This window comes from Bos javanicus, chromosome 8 (genome assembly GCF_032452875.1).
Source record: "Bos javanicus breed banteng chromosome 8, ARS-OSU_banteng_1.0, whole genome shotgun sequence".
NCBI lineage: Eukaryota > Metazoa > Chordata > Mammalia > Artiodactyla > Bovidae > Bos > Bos javanicus.
The window spans coordinates 25,867,306-25,889,344 of record NC_083875.1 but is presented as its reverse complement, the minus strand read 5'-3'; the positions used below and the strand labels follow the sequence as shown (position 1 = coordinate 25,889,344).

The following is a 22,039-nucleotide window of genomic DNA, read 5'->3' as shown; positions in this document are numbered from 1 at the left end:
GAGATGTTTCTGCACTGTATCACAGAGGTCACTCAAGGATATATACATGCACATTGATCATGCTCAGTGATTATTTTTCCTAAAAGAAAAATAGGTCCTTGCCCCATTCCTTCCTCTCAAATACTCTCACCCCCTTCTTTCTTCTAAACCCCTCTAGGCAAAATGTCTCTAGCTTTAATGTGAATCACTTGTGAGTCTTATTAAAAATGCAAATGCTCGTTGAGGTTTGACAGAAAACAACAAAATTCTATAAAGCAATTATCCTTCAATAATAAATAAATAAATTTTAAAAAAAGAAAAAAAATGCAAATACTCATCTAGCATGTCCGGAGTGGAGTTTTGGATGCTGAATTTTTTTAATGCATGTAGAGTTGATTTACAATGTTGTGTTAGTTTCAGATGTACAGCAAAGTGATCCAGGTATACGTTTTTTCAGATTATTTTCCTTTATAGGTATTACAAAACACTGAGTATAGTTCCCTGTGCTATACAGTAGGTTGTTGTTGGTTATCTATGTTATATATAGTTTGTTTATGTTGATGTCAAATTTCTAATGTATCCTTCCCTCCTGCTCCTTTCCCCTTTGGTAACCATAAGTTTGTTTTCTATGTCTGTGGGTCTATTTCTATGTTGCATATAAGTTCCCCTGTACCGTTTTTTTTATATTTCACATATAAGCAATATCATATATTTGCCACTGTCTGTCTGGCATACTTCATTTAGTATGATACACTTCAAGTCCATCTACGTCGCTACAAATGGCATTATTTCATTCTTTTTATGGCTGAGTAGTATTCCACTATATAAATACACCACATCCTCTGTCAATAGACATTTAGGTTTAGACATTTAGGCTTCCAGATCTTGGCTATTGTAAATAGTGCTTCAGTGGACATTGAGAGGCATGTCTTTTCCAGCTATGGTTTTCTGCAGATATATGCCCAAGAGTGGGATTGCAGAATCATATGGAAGCTCTGTTTTTAATTTTTTAAGGAACCTCCATACTGTTCTCCATAGTGGCTGCATCAATTCACATTCCCACCAACAGGGTAGGAGGCTTCATTTTTCTCCTTCTCCAGCATTTATTTGTAGACTTTTTGATGATGGCCGTTCTGACCACTGTGATGTGATACCTCATTGTAGCTTTTTTTGGTTGTGCTGGGTCTTCGCTGCTGAGTGGGCTTTTCTCTAGTTGCGGTAAGCAGGGGCTACTCTCTAGCTGTCGTGTGCAGGCTTCTCATTGCAGTGGCTCCTCTTGCGGTGGAGCACGGGCTGTAGGGCTTGCAGGCTTCAGCACCTGTGGCACACAGCCTCTGTAGTTGCGGCTTGCGGGCTGTGGGGCACAGGCTCAATAGTTGTGGTGCACGGGCTTGTTGCTCTGTGGCATCTGGGAGCTTCTTGGATCAGGGATTGAATTTGTGTCTCCTGCATTGGCAGGAAGATTCTTATCCACTGTGCCACTAGGGAAGCCCCCTCATTATAGTTTTGATTTCCATTTCTCTAATAATTAGTGATGTTGCTCATCCTTTCATGTGCTTTCAGCCATTCTGTATGTCTTCATTGGAGAAATATCTATTTAGAGCTCCTGTCCAGTTTTTTGATTCGGTGGTTTGTTTTTTTGACATTGAGCTGTATGAGCTGTTTGTATATTTTGGATATTAACCGCCTGTCAATTGCATCATTTGCAGATATTTTCCCCCATTCTGTAGGTTGTTATTTCATTTTGTTTATGCTTTCCTTTGCTGTCAAAAAGATTTTAAGTTTAATTAGGTCCCATTTATTTTTATTTCCATTATTCTAGACAGTGACAGACAGTGAAAGTCGCTCAGTCGTGTCAGACTCTTTGCGGCCCCATGGACTATACAGTCCGTGGAATTCTCCAGGCCAGAATACTGGAGTGGGTAGCTGTTCCCTTCTCCAGGGGATCTTCACAACCCAGGGACTGAACCCAGGTCTCCCGCATTGTAAGCAAATTCTTTACCAGCTGAGCCACCAGGGAAGCCCATTACTCTAGAAGGTGTATCCAAAAAGATGCTGCTGCAGTTTATGTCGGAGTGTTCTGCCTGTTTTCCTCTAGTAATTTTCTTGTAGCTGTCCAGTTTTCCTAGCACCACTTGCTGAGGAGACTACCTTTTCTCCATTATATAGTTTACATCCTTTGCCATAGATTCATTGACCATAGGTGTGTGGATTTATTTGGAGGCTTTCTATCCTGTTCCATTGATCTATATTTTTGTTGTAATGCAGCACCATGCTATTTTGATTGCTGTAGCTTTGCAGTATAGTCTGAAGTCAGGGAGCTTAATTCCTCCATTGAATGCTGAATTTTTAATGGAAGTATAATTCATAAATATTGTTAGTTTCAGGAGTACAACATAATTTGATATTTGTATAAATTTCAAAATGATCACCACAATAAGCCTAATTAATATCCTTCACTATACAGTTACCAAAAACCTTTTTTTCTGATGAAAACTTTTAAGATCTATTCAACTTTTGAATATGCAGTACAGTATTAACTACAGTCATCATGCTGTATATTAAAATCTCCATGACTTACTAATTTTATAACTTGAAGCTTGTACCTTTTGATTCCCTTCACTATTTCACCCACCCCTTAACTATAGCAACCACCAATCTGTTCCCTATATCTATTTTGGTTTTTTTCAATTCCACATGTCAGTGAGACTGTATGGTATTTGTCTTCTCTGTCTGACATATTTTACTTACTTAGCATGATGTCTGAAGGTCCTTAAGTGTTGCCACAAATGGCAACACTTTCTCCTTTTTTATTGATATTCTTCTATGTATGTGTATGTGTATATACGTGTGTGTGCATGTGTACATATGCACATCTGCCACTTATAGTGATAGGTGTGCATGCATACACACACAGCATACATACCACATCTTCTTTAGCCTTTGATGGACACTTAGGTTGTCTCCATAATCTTGGCTATTATAAATAATGCTGTAATGAACATGGAGGTGCATATATCATTTCAAATTAGTGCTTTCATTTTCTTTAGATAAATAACTAGAAGTGGAATTGCTGATTCTATTTTTAATTTTTTCAGACCCCCTCCATACTGTTTTTTAAAGTGGCTGCACCAATTTACATTGCCACCAGCAGTTCACAAAGGTTTCCTTTTCTCCACATCCTCACCAACACTTACTTCTTGTCTTTCTGATAGTAGCCATCCTAACAGGCATGAAGTGACAGTTCACTGTGGCTCTGATATGCATTTCTCTGATGATTAGTGATGTTGAGTATCTTTCTTTTTATCATGTACCTGTTTGCCATTTATATGTCTTCTTCAAAAAAACTGTCTATTAAGATCCTCTGCCCCTTTTTAAATTGCTTTTTTTTTCTATTGAGTTATATGAGTTCCTTATGTGTTTTGGATATTAAACCTTTATCAGAAATATGATTTGCAAATATTTTCTCCCATTCAGCAAGTTGCCTTCTCATTTAATTGAAGGACTTCTTTGCTGTGCAGAGGTGTCTGGATTTAATGTAGTCCCACTTCTTTGTTTTAAAAATAATCATCCCAAAATCAATGACAAGGAACTTACCACCTAGGTTTTCTTCTAGGAGTTTTCTGGTTTCAGGCCTTCTGTCAAGTCTTTAATCCATTTTGAGTTATTTTTGTGTATGGAATAAAGTAGTGGTCCAGTTTCATTCTTTTGCATGTGACTGTCACATTTTTCCAGCATTAACTGAAGAGACTATCTTTTCCTCACTGTATATTCCTGGCTCCTTTGTTGTAAACTACTTGACCATATATGCCTGAGTTTAAAGACCTGTGTGTCTTTTTTTATGGAAAACTACTCAGTATTGACTGCTATAATTTTGCAATATAATTTAAAATCAGTGATGCCTCCAGGTTTTTAGTTCTAAAGTGTGCCTTGGCTATTTGGAGTCTTTTGTGATTTCATACACATTTTAGAATTATTTATTCTGTTTCTGTGAAAAATGCCATTGGAATTCTGATAGAGTTGCTGGTGAATCTATAGATTTCTTTAAATAATATGGACATTTTAACAATACTGATTCTTGCAATCTATGAGCACGGGTTATCTTTCAATTTACTTTTGTCATCTTCAGTTCTTTCATCAATGTCTTACAATTTTCAGTGTATAGGTCTTTCATCTTCATTAAATTTACTTTGCGGTATTTTATTCCTTTTGGTGCAACTGTTTTCTTAATTTCCCTTTCTGATAGTTTGTTATTAATCTATAGAAATACAAAGTATGTTGATTTTGTATTCTGCAAATTTGATGAATTTATTAGTTCTAATGGATTTTTTTTGTGGAGTCTTTAGGATTTTCTATAAATAGTATGTCATCTGCAAAAACTGACAATTTTACTTCTTTCCTTCCAATCTGGATGCCTTTTTCTTCTTGCCTAATCATTCCTGCAAAGACTTATAATACGATGTTGGATAAGAATGGCAAGAGTGAGCATCCTTGTCTTGATCTTGACGTTAGGGGAAAGCTTTCGGCTTTTTCAGAGTATAATGTTAGTTGTGGACTTGTCATCTGTGACCTTTATTACGTGAAGGTAGTTTCCATCTACACACACTTAGTTGAGAATTTTTATCACAAACAGATGTTGAATTTTGCAAAATGCTTTTTCTCTATTAAGATGATCATGGTACGTATCCTTCCTTTTAATGTATTACATTGATTGCTTTGTGGATATTGAACCATCATTGCATCTCTGTACTAAATCTCATTTGATCCTTTTACTGTAATACCATTGAATTTGGTTTACTAATAGTTTTTTGAGGATTTTTGCTTCCATGTTCATCAAGAATACGGGTCTGTAATTTTCTTTTTTGTGTCATCCTTGTCTGTTTTTTTTTGTTGCTATTGTTCAGTCGCTCAGTTGTGTCTGAGTCTCTGCAACCCCATGAACTGCAACATGCCATGTTTCCCTGTCCTTCACTATCTCCCGGAGTTTGTTCAAATTCATGTCCATTGAGTCCGTGATACCAGCCAACCATCTGGTCCTCTGTCATCCCCTTCTCCTCCTGCCTTCAATCTTTCCCAGCACCAAGGTCTTTTCCAATGAGTCGCCTCTTTGCATCATGTGGCCAAAGTATTGGAGTTTCAGCTTTAGCATCAGTCCTTCCAATGAATATTGAGGGTTGATTCTCTTTAGGATTGACTGGTTTGATCTCCTTACAGTCCAAGGGACTCTCAGGAATCTTTTCCAACACCATAGCTCAAACGCATCAGTTCTTCAGTGCTCACCCTTCCTTATGGTCCAGTTCTCAGATCTGTACATGACTACTGGAAAAACCATAGTTTTGAGTAGACAAACCTTTGTCAGCAAAGTAATGTTTCTGCTCTTTAACAGACTTTCTAGGTTCGTCAGCTTTTCTTCCAAGGATCAAGCATCTTTATTTTGTGGATGCAGTCACCATCCACATTGATTTTAGAGCCCAAGAAAATAAAGAATATCACTGTTTCCATTGTTTCCCATCTATTTTGCCAAAGTGATGGGGCTGGATGCCATGATCTTTTTTGAGTGTTGAGTTTTAAGTCAGCTTTTTCACTCTCCTCTTTCACTTTCATCAAGAAACTCTTTAGTTCCTCTTCACTTTCTGCCATAAGAGTGGTGTCATCTGCATATCTGAGGTTATTGATATTTCTCCCAGCAATCTTGATTCCAGCTTGTGCTTCATCCAGCCTGGCATTTTGCATAATGTACTCAGCATATAAGTTAAATAAGCAGGGTGACAACATACAGCCTTTACATACTCCTTTCCCAATTTTGAACTAGTCCATTGTTCCCTGTCCGATTCTAACTGTTGCTTCTGGACCTGCATACAGGTTTCACAGGAGGCAGGTCAGGTGGTCTGGTATTCCAGACCATCTCTTTAAGAGGTATTCCATCTCTTTAAGAATTTTCTACAGTTTGTTGTGGTCCACACAAAGGCTTTAGTGTAGTCAATGAAGCAGAAGTTTTCTGGAATTTCTGGAATTCTCATGATTTTCTATGATCCAAAGGATGTTAACAATTTGATCTCTGGTTCCTCTGCCTTTTCCAAATCTAGCTTGTACATATGAAAGTTTCCAGTTCACGTTGAAGCCTAGCTTGAAGAATTTTGAGCATAATCTTGCTAGCATGTGAAATGAGTGCAATTGTGTGGTACTTTGAACATTCTTTGGCATTGCCCTTCTTTGGGATTGGAATGAAAACTGGCCTTTTCCAGTCCTGTGGCCACTACTGAGTTTTCTAAATGTGCTGGCATATTGAGTGCAGCACTTTCACACCATCATGTTTTAGGATTTGAAATAGCTCAACTGGAATTCCATCACCTCCACTAGCTTTGTTCATAGTGATGCTTCCTAAGGCCCACTTGACTTCGCACTCCAGGATGTCTGGCTCTAGGTGAGTGATCACACCATCAAGGTTATTCAGATCATTAATATCTTTTTTGTATAATTGTTCTGTGTATTCTTACCACCTCTTCTTAGTATCATCTGCTTCTGTTAGGTCCATACTGTTTCTGTCCTTTATTGTGCCCATCTTTGCATGAAATGTTCCCTTCGTATCTCTAATTGTCTTGAAGAGATCTCTAGTCTTTCCCATTCTATTGTTTCCTCTATCTCTTTGCATTGATCACTGAGGAAGGCTTTCTTATCTCTCCTTGCCATTCTTCGAACTCTGCATTCAGATGGATATATATTTCCTTTTCTCCTTTACCTTTTGCTTCTTTTCTTTTCTGAGCTATTTGTAAGGCCTCCTCAGACAACCCATTTTGCCTTTTTGCAATTCTTTTTCTTGGGGATGGTTTTGACCACCACCTCCTGTACAATGTTACAAACTTCTGTCCTTAGTTCTTCAGGCACTCTATCAGTCTAATCCCTTGAATCTATTTGTCACTCCCTTATAATCGTAAGTGATTTGATTTAGGTCATACCTAAACGGCCTAATGGTTTTTCCTGCTTTATTCAATTAAGTCTGAATTTGGCAATAAGGAGTCATGATGTGAGCCACAGTCAGCTCCTGGTCTTGTATTCGTTCACTGTATAGAGCTTCTCCATTTTCAGCTGCAAAGAATACAATCAATCTGATTTTGGTATTGACCATCTGGTGATGCCCATGTGTAGAGTCATCTCTTGTGTTGCTGGAAGAGGGTGTTTGCTATGACCAGTGCATTCTCTTGGCAAAACCTATTAGTCTTTGCCATGCTTCATTTTGTACATCAAGGCCCAACCTGCCTGTTACTCCAGGTATCTCTTGACTTCCTACTTTTGGATTCCAGTCCCCTATGATGAAAAGGACATTTTTTTTTTTTTTTTGGTGTTAGTTCTAGAAGATCTTGTAGCTTGTCATAAAACCGTTCAACTTCAGCTTCTTCGTCATTCAGTTCAGTTCAGTTCAGTCGCTCAGTCGTATCCGACTCTTTGTGACCCCATGAATCGCAGCACGCCAGGCCTCCCTGTCCATCACCAACTCCCGGAGTTCACTCAGACTCACGTCCATTGAGTCAGTGATACCATCCAGCCATCTCATCCTCTGTCATCCCCTTCTCCTCCTGCCCCCAATCCCTCCCAGCATCAGAGTCTTTTCCAATGAGTCAACTCTTCGCATGAGGCGGCCAAAGTACTGGAGTTTCAGCTTTAGCATCATTCCTTCCAAAGAAATCCCAGGGCTGATCTCCTTCAGAATGGACTGGTTGGATCTCCTTGCAGTCCAAAGGACTCTCAAGAGTCTTCTCCAACACCACAGTTCAAAAGCATCAATTCTTCGGCACTCAGCTTTCTTCACAGTCCAACTCTCACATCCATACATGACCACTGGAAAAACCATAGCCTTGACTAGACAGACCTTTGTTGGCAAAGTAATGTCTCTGCTTTTGAATATGCTATCTAGGTTGGTCATAACTTTCCTTCTTTGTCATTAGTGGTTGGAACATAGACTTGGATTACTGTGATGTTGAATGGTTTGCCTTGGAAACAAACCGAGATCATTCTGTTGTTTTAGAGATTGTCCGCAAGTACTACATTTCAGACTCTTCTGTTGACTATGCGGGCTACTCCATTTCTTCTAAGCAATTCTTGCCCACAGTAGTGATGCAGTGGTTATCTGAATTAAATTCACCCATTCCCATCCATTTTAGTTCACTGATTACTAAAATGCCGATGTTCACTCTTGCCATCTCGTGTTTGACTGCTTCCAATTTACCTTGATTCATGGACCTAGCATTCCAGGTTCCTATGCCATATTGTTCTTTACTGCATCGGACTTTACTTTCACCACCAGATACATCCACAACTGTACGTTGTTTCCACTCCGGCTCAGTCTCTTCTTTCCTTCTGGAGCTATTTCTCCACTCTTCTCCAGTAGCATATTGGATACCTACCAGCCTGGGGAGTTCATCTTTCAGTGTCATATCGTTTTACCTTTTCATACTGTTCATGGAGTGCTGATGAGGGTCTGGTTTTTAGTTTCAGGGCAATGCTGGCCTCATTAAATGAGTTTGGAGAAGTTCCCTCCTCTTGTATTTTTTGGAGGAGTTTGAGATGGATTGATATTAATTCTTCTTTGAATGCTTTAAAGAATTCATAAGTGAAGCTGTCTGGTCCTGGATTTTTGCTTGTAGGGTGATTTTTGATTACTGACTCAATCTTCTAATTTTTATTGGTCTGTTCAGATTTTCTATTTCATCATGATTCAGTTTGGATAGGTTGTATATTTCTAGGAATTTATCCATTTCTTCTAGGTTGTCTAATTTATTGGTGTATAATTGTTCAGCGGAGAAGGCAATGGCACCCCACTCCAGTACTCTTGCCTGGGAAATCCCATGGACAGAGGAGCCTGGTAGGCTGCAGTCCATGGGTTCGCTAAGAGTCGGACACGACTGAGCAACTTCCCTTTCACTTTTCACTTTCATGCATTGGAGAAGGAAATGGCAACCCACTCCAGTGTTCTTGCCTGGAGAATCCTGGGGACGGGGGAGCCTGGTGGGCTGCCGTCTGTGGGGTCGCACAGAGTCGGACACGACCGAAGTGGCTTGGCAGCATAATTGTTCAGAGTAGTCTCTATGATTCTTTGGCGAAAGCTTGTCAATTTTGTTCATAATTTCAAAGAAGCAACTGTTGGTTTCATTGATCTATTCTATGGCTTTTTGAAAAAATTAATTTATTTGTTTTAATTGGAGGCTAATTATTTTACAGTATTGTAGTGGTTTTTGCCATACATTGACATGAATCAGCCATGGGTATACATGTGTTCCCCATCCTGAAACCCCCTCTCACCTCCCTCCCCATCCCATCCCTCAGGGTCATCCCAGTGCACCGGTCCTGAGCACCCTGTCTCATGCATAGAACCTGGACTGATGATCTATTTCACATATGGTAATATACATGTTTCAATGCTCTTCTCTCAAATCATCCCACTTTCACCTTCTCCCACAGAGTCCAAAAGTCTGTTCTTTACATCTGTGTCTCTTTTGCTGTATCGCATATAGGGTCATCGTTACCATCTTTCTAAATTCCATATATATGCATTAATATGCTGTGTTGGTGTTTTTCTTTCTGACTTACTTCACTCAGTATAATAGGCTCCAGTTTCATCCACCTCATTAGAACTGGTTCAAATCCATCATTTTTAATAGCTGAGTAATATTCCATTGTGTATATATACCACAGCTTTCTTATCCATTCATCTGCCAATGGACATCTAGGTTGCTTCCATGTCCTAGCTATTGTAAACAGTGCTACGATGAACATTGGGGTACATGTGTCTCTTTCAATTCTGGTTTCCTTGGTGTGTATGCCCAGCAGTGGGATTGCTGGGTTGTATTGCTGGCAGTTCTATTTCTAGTTTTTTAAGGAATCTCCACACTGTTCTCCATAGTGGCTGTACTAGTTTGCATTCCCACCAATAGTGTAAGAGAGTTCCCTTTTCTCCACACCCTCTCCAGCATTTATTGTTTATAGACTTTTTTATTTTATTTTATTTTATATTTAAACTTTACATAATTGTATTAGTTTTGCCAAATACAGCAGCCATTCTGACCGGCGTGAGATGGTACCTCATTGTGGTTTTGTTTTGCATTTCTCTGATAATGAGTGATGTTGAGCATCTTTTCATGTGTTTGTTAGCCATCTATATGTCTTCTTTGGATAAATGTCTGTTTAGTTCTTTGGCCCATTTTTTGATTGAGTCATTTATTTTCTGGAATTGAGCTGCATGAGTTGTTTGTATATTTTTGAGATTAGTTCTTTTTCAGTTGCTTCATTTGCTATTATTTTCTCCCATTCTGAAGGCTGTCTTTTCTATGGATTTTTAATCTCTATTTCCACCCTAATTTTTGTAATTTTTCTAGCTCCTACTAATTTTGACCTTCATTTATCCTTCTTCTTATATTTCAATAAATACAAAGTTAGATTATTTGAGACTTTTCTTGTTTCTTGAGGTAGTCATTTATCACTATGAGCTTCCCTCTTAGAAGTGTTTTTGCTGTACCCCACAAGTTTTGGTGTGTAATATTCCCATTTTCATTTGTTTCAAGATATTTCTCCTTTGACCCATTGATTGTTTGGTATAATGTATAATCTATACATGTTTGCAAATTCTCCAGTTTTCTTCTTGAATTTGATTTCTAACTTTATACTCTTGTGGTCAGAGATGATGCTTGATATGATTTCAGTCTATAAGGATGGGCCAAGACCTGTCACTGTCCCTAACTCTTGAGATTTGTTTTGTTGCGTATCACTGATCTGTCCTAGGAGGTGTTCCCTGTTCACCTAAGAAGAATGTGTGTTCTGTTGCTATTGGATGGAATGTCAACTTCATTGGGTCTTACATACAGTTTAAGCCTGATGTTTCTTTATTGATTCTCTGTGTGGATGATCTATCCATTGATATAAGTAGGATGTTAAAGCCCCCTGCTATTTTTGTATTGCTGTCTATTTCTCCTGTTAGTTGTGTTAATAGTTGACTTTATATATTTAAGTGCTCCTATAGGGGAGCATAAATATTTATAAACATTATACCCTCTTGTGGCCTGAACCATTTATCATTACTTCTTAGTCTCTTATACCAGATAAATTACACCTTTTTAACAAAGACTGTCATATAAGTATAGCTACCTCCAGTTTCTTCTGGGATCCACTTGCATGAAACATCTTTTTCCATCTTTTCGTTTTCAGTTTGTGTATTCTTCCATCTGGAAGGGAGTCTCTTGTAGGCAATGTATACATGTTGTGTTTTTTTTTTTCATTCATTATTCAACTATTCCATTCAACTATTTTGTCTTTTGAATTGCGAATTTAGTCTATTTACATTTAAAGATATACTGGTAGGTATGTACCTATTGCCATTTGCTAATGCTTTCTGACTTTTGTAGTTCCTCTGTTCCTTTTTTCTGCTCCTGCTCTCTTCCTTTGTGATTTGATGACTTTCTTAAATGGTATACATATATTCTTTTATTTTTTGTGACTATACTTTTGCTTTCTGGTTACTTTGAGGCTAACATATTATAGAGTATATCCCTAACAGTCTATTTTAGATTGATAAAAACTTGTTCTAAACTTGAGCTATTCTAAAGCTCAAAATATTTAGTCTTACCCCTTTCCCCATGTTTTATGATTTTAATGTCACATGTTATATCTTTCTATCTGTGTATCCTTAATTACTGTAATCATAGTTAAGTTTTACCACATTTGTATTCTTACCTTCATACTACCGTGATAAATGATTAATCCACTACATATTCTGTATGTTTACCTTTCCATTGAGGTTGATGTTTTCTTGTTACTAATTAGTGCTCTTCCTCTTCAGCTTTAAAAAAGTCCCTTTAACATTTCTTCTAAGGCCAGTTTAGTAGTGATGAACTCCTTTGACTTTTGCTTATCTGGAAAACTCTTTCTCTCTCTCTCTCTCCCTCAATTCTGATTGATAACTTTGCTGGGTAGAATAGCTTTTGGTTGAACGTTTTTTTTTCTTTCAGCATTTCAAATATACTGTGCTGCTCTCTTCTAGCCTACCAATTCTGCTGAAAAAATTTGCTTATAGTCTTTTGGGGGTTCCCTTGTACCTAACAAGTTGTTTTTCTCATGTTGGTTTTGAAATTCTCTCGTCTTCAACTTTTGGCATTTTAATTGTAATATGTGTTTAACTACAATGTCTCCTTAGGGCTTATTTTACACTCTGGGCTTTCTGGAATTAGATTTCCATTTCCTTTCACAGGTTAGGAAGCTTTTAGCCATTGTTTCTTCAGATAAGTTTTCTGCTCCTTTCTGCCTCCTTTCCTGTGGTCCCTGTGATCTGAATGTTAGTGTGTATCGTGATGTTGTCCCACAGGCCCCTTAGGCCGTCTTCACTTGTTTTTCTTCTTGTGGGAGGGGGTGGGGGGGGATGGGAGCAGGGCTGCTCTAATTGGATGAGTTGGGTGAGTTCCACTGCCTTGTCTTTGAGTTGACTGACGCTTTCTTCTGCTTCATCTAGTCTGCTGTTGAACCCCACTAGGGTATTTTTCAGTTCAACACTTGTTTTCTTTAGCTCTGTGACTTCTATGGTACTTTTTTTATATTTTCAAACTCTTTGTTGAAGTTCTCACTGTATTTACTCATTTTTCTCCCTAGTTTTGTGAGAATCTTTATGACCATTATTTTGAACTCTTTTTCAGGTAAATAACAGCACTATTTCATTGAGGTTTTCCTCCCACCCCACTGTACCCCAAAGAGTTTATGTCTTTAATCTGGAACACATTTCTTCATTTTCCATAACTCTCTGTTGGTTTCCATACTTTAGATGAAACAACCATCTCCCCCAGTCTTGAAAGAGTGGCTCATGTAGAAATGAACCTTGTATTTCAACCCTGTCTCAGTTCTGCTATCACCCAAACCTTTGTGCTTGTCCAAGCAGCCTATTATATTTTTAAAAGCTCCCAGTGGTTGAGGATACACCAAGACCTGTCAGTGTCCCTAAGGAGAGGATCTCAGCATCAAGGTTCATTTTGTTTTATCTGTAATTAATTTATTTTAATTGGAGGCTAATTACAATATTGTAGTGGTCTTTGCCATACATTGACATGAATCAGCCATGGGTATGCATGTGTTAAAAGCTGCTGCAGGAGAACTTGACTTCCAAGGTACACAGATATATATAGTCTTTTGGGACTGAAAGTGTAAGCTCCACTGGCCAGTGATGGGGTAGTATTCCTTGAACGGCAGTTGCCCCAGGGAGCGAACCCAGGTCTCCCGCATTGTAGGCAGACACTGTACTGTCTGAGCCAGCCGGGAGGTCCTATTGAAGCTCTAGATGAGAGTATAAGCTCGTTCCTGGGAGATGCTGGAGCAATGCAGAGGGACTGTCCAAAGACCACATCCACACCCTACGTTCCTTGAGAAAGTCTTGTAGTCCACTAGATGTGTGCCAAACCTGGAGCCTGCCCCTCAAGCCAGAGTTCCAGTACAAACAGAAAGCCAAAGGGATGTGCCACGGCTTGCTGTCTGCACAGTGCCCTAGGGGTGGTAGCCTGCCAAGAACTAGGTATCTGATTGCCACAGTCCCATGGGACACAGGAATGCAGGCTCCCCTGACCACCCAAGTCAGGCAATCAAGGGGCATCCCTGGAGTGGCCACTGCAAAAACCAGGATGCTAGACATAAAAATCAGGGTGCCAGCTGCATGGAAAGTTCCACTCCAGAAAATATGTGCTCTGGAGCACAGCAGAGGGAGGGTGCAAGTTTAGTGCCTACCCTCTGAAGTCTCTGGAAAGTCTCTAGAAAATTACAGTCTGTCTTTATTTTTTTTAATATAAATTTATTTATTTTAATTGGAGGCTAATTACTTTACAATATTGTATTGGTTTTGCCATACATTGACAACAGTCAGTCTTTAGATGCAAGTTTAATTAGAAGTCTACCAGTCAGGCTATAGTCATGATGATTAGCTAAGAGGCCTCCTTCACAGAAATACCAAGCTTCTGTGTTTTTTACCTCCTCCTGAGCCCTAGGAGGGTGTGATAGCTGTTTAAGAATCTGAAGCATAAGGCTCCACTGGCTTCCAGAGTTGCCTATGTAGTGATGTCTCCTAGCAGCAACTGAAAAAAATCAGGACCACAGAGAGGGCTGTGGGCTCCTTGCTGATTATTACACTCCCTTGAGACCAAGAATTCAAACTCCCCTAGCATCCAGACCAAGCAGTCAAGAGGCCTCCTCTGGGCAGCAACCACAAAGACTAAGGCACCAAATGCATGTGAAAACTCCCTTCTAGGAGACACTGGTGCTCTGGAGGATGGCAAAAGGACTGTGTGACAATGGTGCCCGTGAGTCTCAGACCTAGAGAATGCTCCAGCAGGCTTCTAGATTTGTGTTTTAAGTGAGATGTCTGCTTTCAGGCCGATGCTTTAATATAAGCAGGTGACCTTCCTTTTCTTTGAGTATGACCAGCTGTCTCAGAGTTCTGGGATGAAAGCCGTGAGCCCCATTAGTGTTTCGAGTTAGAATGTTTGGGGGGCTTGTCTCTCAGATACAGGTTCCAAAAGTTAAGGTATCCAGTGTGGAGTCTGAACCCTTCGCTCCTTGGGGAGAGGCTCTAAGTATTGAGTTTTATCCGGGTTTATGGCAAGATTATGTCTCAGTTCCTCCTACCTGCTTTGATGTAGTTTTCTCATTTGCCTGATGTGTGGTTGTCACTCCGGCAGCCTTTAGGATTGTTTTAGAAGTAATTTTTCCATATGTAGCTGTAGACTGGCTACATCTGTGGAAGGAGGTGAGTTCAGGATTTTCCTATATCACCATTTTTAACTGGAACCCTAAAGCTTGTGGTTATTGACACTTTTTACCAAGAGGCTCCAGGTTTCATCAGATGTTTAGAGAGCTTTGAAGGATATGAACCAGTGAAGGAAAAGGATATTAGGTGAAAGCAGTCCTCTTAGGTCAGGTAACTATGTCCACAGCCAGGTACTGTTGCTCCTGCTATGGCCAAATATACCAGTCTCGCCAACCACGTCTGTTTGAGCAGGTGATGCTAGAAAGCGTGAACTCAGAAGATAAAGAGTAAGGCTTTGAGGATCCAGTGCAACACTACTATTCACAAACACACAGGGGTAGGGAAAATATAAAAATAGCCCCTTGACAACTGAAAATCCTTTTTTTAATTATTGTGATAAAATATACATAACAATTGGAGAAGGCAATGGCACCCCACTCCAGTACTCTTGCCTGGAAAATCCCATGGATGGAGGAGCCTGGTAGGCTGCAGTCCATGGGGTCGCTAAGAGTCGGACACGACTGAGCGACTTCACTTTCACTTTTCACTTTCCTGCATTGGAGAAGGAAATGGCAACCCACTCCAGTGTTCTTGCCTGGAGAATCCCAGGGATGGGGGAGCCTGGTATTGTGTGAGTATGTGTGAGTATACTGTCTATGGGGTCTCACAGAGTCAGACACGACTGAAGTGACTTAGCGTAGCGTAGCGTATACATAACAATAGTTTCAATTCAGTGACATTAAGTACATTTGTATGGTTGTTCAACTATCACCTCTATGCTTCTTCAAAAACTGTTTCATCATCCCAAGCTAAACTCTGTACCCATCAAACAATAATTCCCCATTATCCCTTTCTTCCAGTCCCTGGTGGCCACTATTCTACTTTATTTCTATGAATTTGACTATACATTCATACTTGTCAAATCATACAATATCTGTCCCTTTGTAACTGCCTTGTGTCATTTTTACTAATGTTTTCAAGATTCGTCTATGCTGCAGCATGTATCAGAATTTCATTCCTTTTTAAGGCTGAATAATAGTTCAGTGTTAAGTATATAGCACATTTTGTTTATGCATACATCTCTCATTGGATGTATGGGTTTGGTTCCATCTTTTGGCTATTATGAATAACACTAGTTTGAATATGCATGTATAAATATGTATTCAAGTGTCTTCTTTCATTCTTTTGAGTATATACCCAGAAGTGGAATTGTTAAATCATATGGTAATTCTGTGTTTAATGTTTGAGGAACCGCCATACTGTATTCTATAGCAGCTATATCATTTTACATTCTCACCAACAGTGCACAAAAGTTTCAGTTTTTCCACATTTTCAATGATTGTTATTTTCTGGGTTTTTAATAATAGACATCCTAGTGGATGTGAAGTAGTAGCTCATTGTGGTTTTGATTTGCATTACCCTAATTTCTAGGGATGTAGAATATAGTTTCATGTGTATGTTGGCCATTTACAGATCTTCTTTAGAGAAATGTCTGTTTAAGGCTTTGTGTTTTGTTCAACTGTACTTCTTGATATTTTCTGAATATTAATCCTTTATCAGATTTTTCTCCTATTCTGTAGGTTGCCTTTTTACTCTGTTGATAGTGTCCTTTGATAAAGAAGAGCTTTTAGTTTTGATGATATCCAGTTTATCTAATTTTTGTTGTTTTCTACGCTTTCAGTGTCATATTCAAGAAATGATCGCCAAATCCAGGAACATGAAGCTCTTCCTCCTCTGTTTTCTTCAGTTTTACACTTAACTCTTACATTTCAGTCTGTGATTCATTTTGAGTTCATTTTTATATAGTGTAAAGTAAGGCTCCAACGTCATTCTTTTTTATGTGGATATTCAGTTTTGTCAGAACCATTTGTCAAAAAGACTGTCCTTTCCCCATTGAAAGCTCTTGGCATACTTCATCTGACCATACATGCAAGAATTTGTTTCTAGGCTCTCTATTCCATTCCATTGGTCTATATATCTTTCTGCAAGCTAGAACTACACTGTTTTGATTACTCCAAATTTATAGTAAGTTTTGAAATCATGGAGTACAAAATCTCCAACTTTGTTGTTTTTTTCTCAGATTGTTCCAGCTATGTGACTACTTTCTTTTTGTAGTTTTCCATGTATAAGTCTTTCACTTCTTGATTTATTCTTAGGTATTTTATTCTTCTTAGTGCTATTATAAATGGGATTGTTCTCTTAATTTCCTTTTCAGAGTGTTCATCAATCATGTATAGAAATACACCTGGTTTTTAAATGTTGATTTTTGTATTCAACTATGAAGTCATTTATTGGGATTTTAAGAGTTTTTATGTATCTTTGTAAACTGAACAGAGGTCATTTTGCTTCTTCACCTTTCCAACTTGCATGGTTTTCTTTTTTCTTGCCTAATTGCTCTGAACTTCCAATAATATGTACAAGAATGCTGAATATTGCATTCTTGTTCATCTTAGGGGAAGTTTTTAGTCTTTACTATTGAGGATGATGTTTGTGGGTTTTTCGTGTATGGTCTTTATTATTTTAAGGTTGTTTTCTTCTACTCCTAGTTTTTTATGTTTTATTATGAAAAGCTGTTGGATTTTGTCATGTGCTTTTTCTCTTCATTATGCTAATATGGTATTATAGAACAGTGACTGATTTTCATATGTTGAATCATCCTTTCATTCCAAAAATAAATCCTATGACTTCGCGGCATATAATCATTTTATTATGCTAAATTTGGTTAGCTAGTATTTTGTTCAGGATTTCATCATCAATAGTCAGAAGGGAAATTGTTCTTTAGTTTTATTATAGTGTTTTGGTATGCTGGCCTCATAGAATGAATTAGGCAGTGTTCGTGTTCCCTCCCCTTCAGTTTTCTTGAAGAGTCTCACAAGAATTGGTATGAATTATTTTTTTAATACCAGGAAGAATTACCAGTGAAGCTTTCTGGTACAGGGCTTTTCTTTGTTGGGAGGTCTTTAATTACTGGTTCAATCTCTTTACTAGTCATAGATCTAGTCATACTTTTCACTCTTGGTGGGTTGTATGTTTCTAGAAAATTGTCCACTACCCCTAGGTTACCCACTTTGTTGGTGTACAATTGTTCATAGTACTCTTTTCATCTTTATTTCTATAAAATCAGTAATGTTGTTACCACTTTCATTTCAGATTTTAATAATGAGTCCTCTTTTTTGTAGTCAGTGTAGCTAAAAGTTGTCTATTTTGTAGATCTTTAGAGACAGCAAACATTTGACTCCACTAATTTTCTCTATTCCTTCCTTCTGCTAGCTTTGGATTTAGTTTGCCCTTCTTATTTCAGTTCCTTAAGGCCTAAGGTTAGGTTCTTTGAAATCTTCCTTTTTATTTTATATTGGAGAATAGTTGATTTACAATGTTATGTTAGGTCAGGTGTACAGAAAGTGATTCAGTTATATACACACACACAAACACACACATATCCACTCTTTTCCACATTCTTTTCCCATATAGGTTATTACAGAATATCAAGTAGAGCTCCCTGTGCTATACAATAGGTCCTTGTTGATTATATAGTCTGTATATGTTAATCCCAGTCTCCTTATCTCCCCCACCTTTCCCCTTTATGAGGCTGTTTTGAAAATAAGTTCATTTTGTATCTTTTTTAGATTCCACAGCAAGCAATATCATATAATATTTGTATTTCTCTGACTTGCTTCATTTATTATGATAATCTCTAGGTCCATTCATGTTGCCACAAATGATATTATTTCCTTCTTTTTAATCCATTCCTCTGTCAGTGGACAGTCATGATGTTTCTTTGTCTTGGCGACTGTAAGTACTGCTACAATGAACAATGGGATATATGTATCTTTTTGAGTTATGGTTTTCTACAAATATATGCCCAGGCGTGGGATTAAGGTGGTTACTCCTAGTTTTTTAAGAAATCCCCATACTATATAGTGCTTGTACCAATTTACATTCCCACCAACAGTAGAGGAGGCTTCCTTTTCTCCACACCTTCTCCAGCATTTATTTTTTGTAGATTTGCACTTCTGTAATAATTAGCAGTGTTGAGCATCTTTTCTTGTGATTTTTGGCCAGCTGTATTTCTTCTGTGGAGAAATGTCTAATTAGAGCTGCCAGTTTTTTGATTGAGTTGTTATTTTTGTGTGTTTTGGAGATGAATTCCTTGTTGGATGCATTGTTTACAAAGATTTCTTCCCATTCTATGGGTTGTGTTTTCATTTTGGCTATGGTTTTCCTTGTTGCACAAAAGCATTTAATTAGTTCCCATTTATTGGGCTTCCCTGGTGGCTTTGATGGTAAAGAATCTGCCCACAATGTGGGAGACCTGGGTTTGATCCCTGGGTTGGGAAGATCCCCTGGAGAAGAGAATGGCTCCCCACTCCAGTATTCTTGCCTGGAGAATCCCAGTGGACAGAGTGGGCTACAGTCCATGGGGTTGCAAAGAGTCGGACATGACTGAGCAACTAAGCACAGCACATTTTTATTTTCACTGAAGGTAGATCCAAAAAGATACTGCTGCAATTTATGTTAGAGGATTCTGCCTGTGTTTTCCTCTAAGAGTTTTATAGTATCCAAGCTTTTGTTTTTTTTACATGTAACTGTCCAGTACCATTTATAGAAGAGGCTGCCGCTTCTCCATTGTGTAATCTTGCCTCCTTTGTCACTGACTAATCAACCATAGGTGCATGGGTTTATTTCTGGGCTTTCTATCCTATTCCATTGATCTACATTTGTTTTTGTACCAGTACCATATTCTTTCGTACTCTGTACCTTTGTATTAATAGTATAATCTTAAGACAGGAAGCCTGATTCCTCCAACTATTTTTTCTTTCTAAAGACTGCTTCAGCTATTCAGAGTCTTTTGTGTCTTCATGCAAATTTTAAGATTTTTTGTTCTAGTTTTGTGAAAAATGCCATTGCAATATAATTTGATAGGGACTGCATTGAATCTTAGCAGATTGCCTTGTAGATCTGCAAACAGTGACTGACAGTCTTCTTTTCCTATTTGAATTCATTTCTTTTTCTTCTCTAATTGCCATGACTAGACTTCAAAAACCATGTTGAATAAAAGTGGCAAGAGTGGACATCCTTGCCTTCTTTGTGATCTTAGAGGAAATGTTTTCAGTTTTTTGAAACTGTCACTGTTTGCAGGTAACATACTATACATAGAAAATCCTAAAGATGTCACCAGAAAAGTACTAGAGCTAATCAATGAATTTAGTAAAGCTGCGGAATACAAAATTCCTATACACTAACTACAAAAAAAATCAGAGTAATTAAGGAAACAATCCTATTCACTACTGCAACTCAAAGAATAAAATACTTAGTAATAAACCTACCTACAGAGACAAAAGACTTGTATGCAGAAAACTATTAAAAAAAACAAGATGAAAACTATAAGAAAAATGACACAAATTGAGAGAGATAGCATGTTCTTAGATGGAAAAATCAATATTGTGAAAATGACTATACTACCCAAAGCAATCTACAGAGTCAATGTAACCCCTATCAAATTACCAATGGCATTTTTCACAGAACTAGAACAAAAAAATTTTTACAGTGTATATGGAAACACAAAAGACCTCAAATAGTCAAAGCGGTCTTAAAAATAAAAACAGAGCTGAAGGAATCAAGCTCCCTGACTTCACACTACACTACAAAGCTACAGTAATTAAGATAGCATGGTACTGGCACAAAAACAGAAGTGTAGATCAATGGAACACGATAGAAAGCCCAAAGATAAACCCAAGCACCCAAGGGCACCTTACCTTTGACAAAGGAGGCAAGAATATACAGTGGGGACAAGACAGATTCTTCAATAAGTGGTGCTGGGAAAACCAGACAGCTACATGTGAAAAATAAAATTAGAACACTTCCTAACACCATACACAAAAGTAAACTCAAAATGGCCTATAGACCTAAATGTAGGCCAGAAACTATAAAACTCTTAAAGGAAAACATAGCTAGAATAGTTTCTGACATAAATAATAGCAAGATTCTTTTTGACCACCTTCTAGAGTAATGAAAATAAACAAATGAGACCTAATTAAACAAGACAAAAAAACAACCCTCAGAATGGGAGAAAATACTTGGAAATGAAGCAACTGATAAAGGATTAATCTCCAAAATATACAAGCAGCTCAGTATCACAAAAACAAACAACCTGATCAAAAAATGGACAGAAGACCTGAATAGACATTTCTCCAAAGAAGACATACAGATGGCCAACAAACACAAGAAAAGATGACCAACACTGCTAGCTATTAGAGAAATGCAAATCAAAACAACGAGATCTCACCTCACACCGGTCAGAATGGCCATCATCAAAAAAATCTATGAACAATAAATGCTGGAGAAGGTGTGGCAAAAAGGGAACCCTCTTGCTGGGAATGTACATTGATACAACCTCTATGGAGAACAGCATGTTCCTTGAAAAACTAAAAATAAAACCATATGACCCAGCAATTGCACTACTGGACATACACTCCAAGAAAACCATACTTTGAAGATACATACACCTCAGTGTTCACTGCAGCACTATTTACAATAGCCAGGACATGGAAGCAACCCAAATGACCATCAGTAGAGGAATGGCTAAAGAAGATGTGCTACATATACACAATGGAATATTACTCAGCCATTAATATTCTGAGTACACAATATTACTCTAGAACAAAACTGGGTCATTCGTAGTGATGTGGATGGACCTAGAGTAAGTCAGAAAGAGAAAAACAAATATCATATATTAACGCATATATCAGAGAAGTCAATGGCACCCCACTCCAGTGTTCTTGCCTGGAGAATCCCAGGGATAGGGGAGCCTGGTGGGCTGCCATCTATGGGGTCGCACAGAGTTGGACACGACTGAGGCGACTTAGCAGCAGCAATGTATATATGGAATTTAGACAAATGGTACTAATGAATCTATTTGCAGGGCAGGAATCGAGAAACGGACACTTTGGACACAGAGAGGGAAGGCGATGGTGAGATGAACTGGGAGAGTAGGACTGACATATAAACACTACCATGTGTAAAACAAATAGCTAGTGAGAAGCTACTGTATAACCGGGGAGCTCAGCTCAGGGCTCTGACGACCTAGAAGGGGATGTGTGGGGGTGTGTATCTGATTCATACTGTTGTATAGCAGAAACTAACATGACATTGTAAAGCGATTATACTCCGGTTGTGAAAAGTAATAAATAGATAACCAACAGGACCCACTGTATAGCACAGGGAACTCTGTTCAGTGCTCTGTAATAACCTAAATGGGAAGAGGATTTGAAAAAGGATAGATAAATGTATATGTAT

At 38.3% G+C, this 22,039-nt stretch overlaps 1 protein-coding gene across 3 annotated transcripts in view; it reads left to right on the top strand.

The window, feature by feature from the left end:
• ADAMTSL1 (ADAMTS like 1) overlaps nucleotides 1-22,039 on the top strand; it is a 1,109,873-nt gene that overhangs the window by 1,074,969 nt on the left and 12,865 nt on the right. The window lies entirely within an intron of this gene.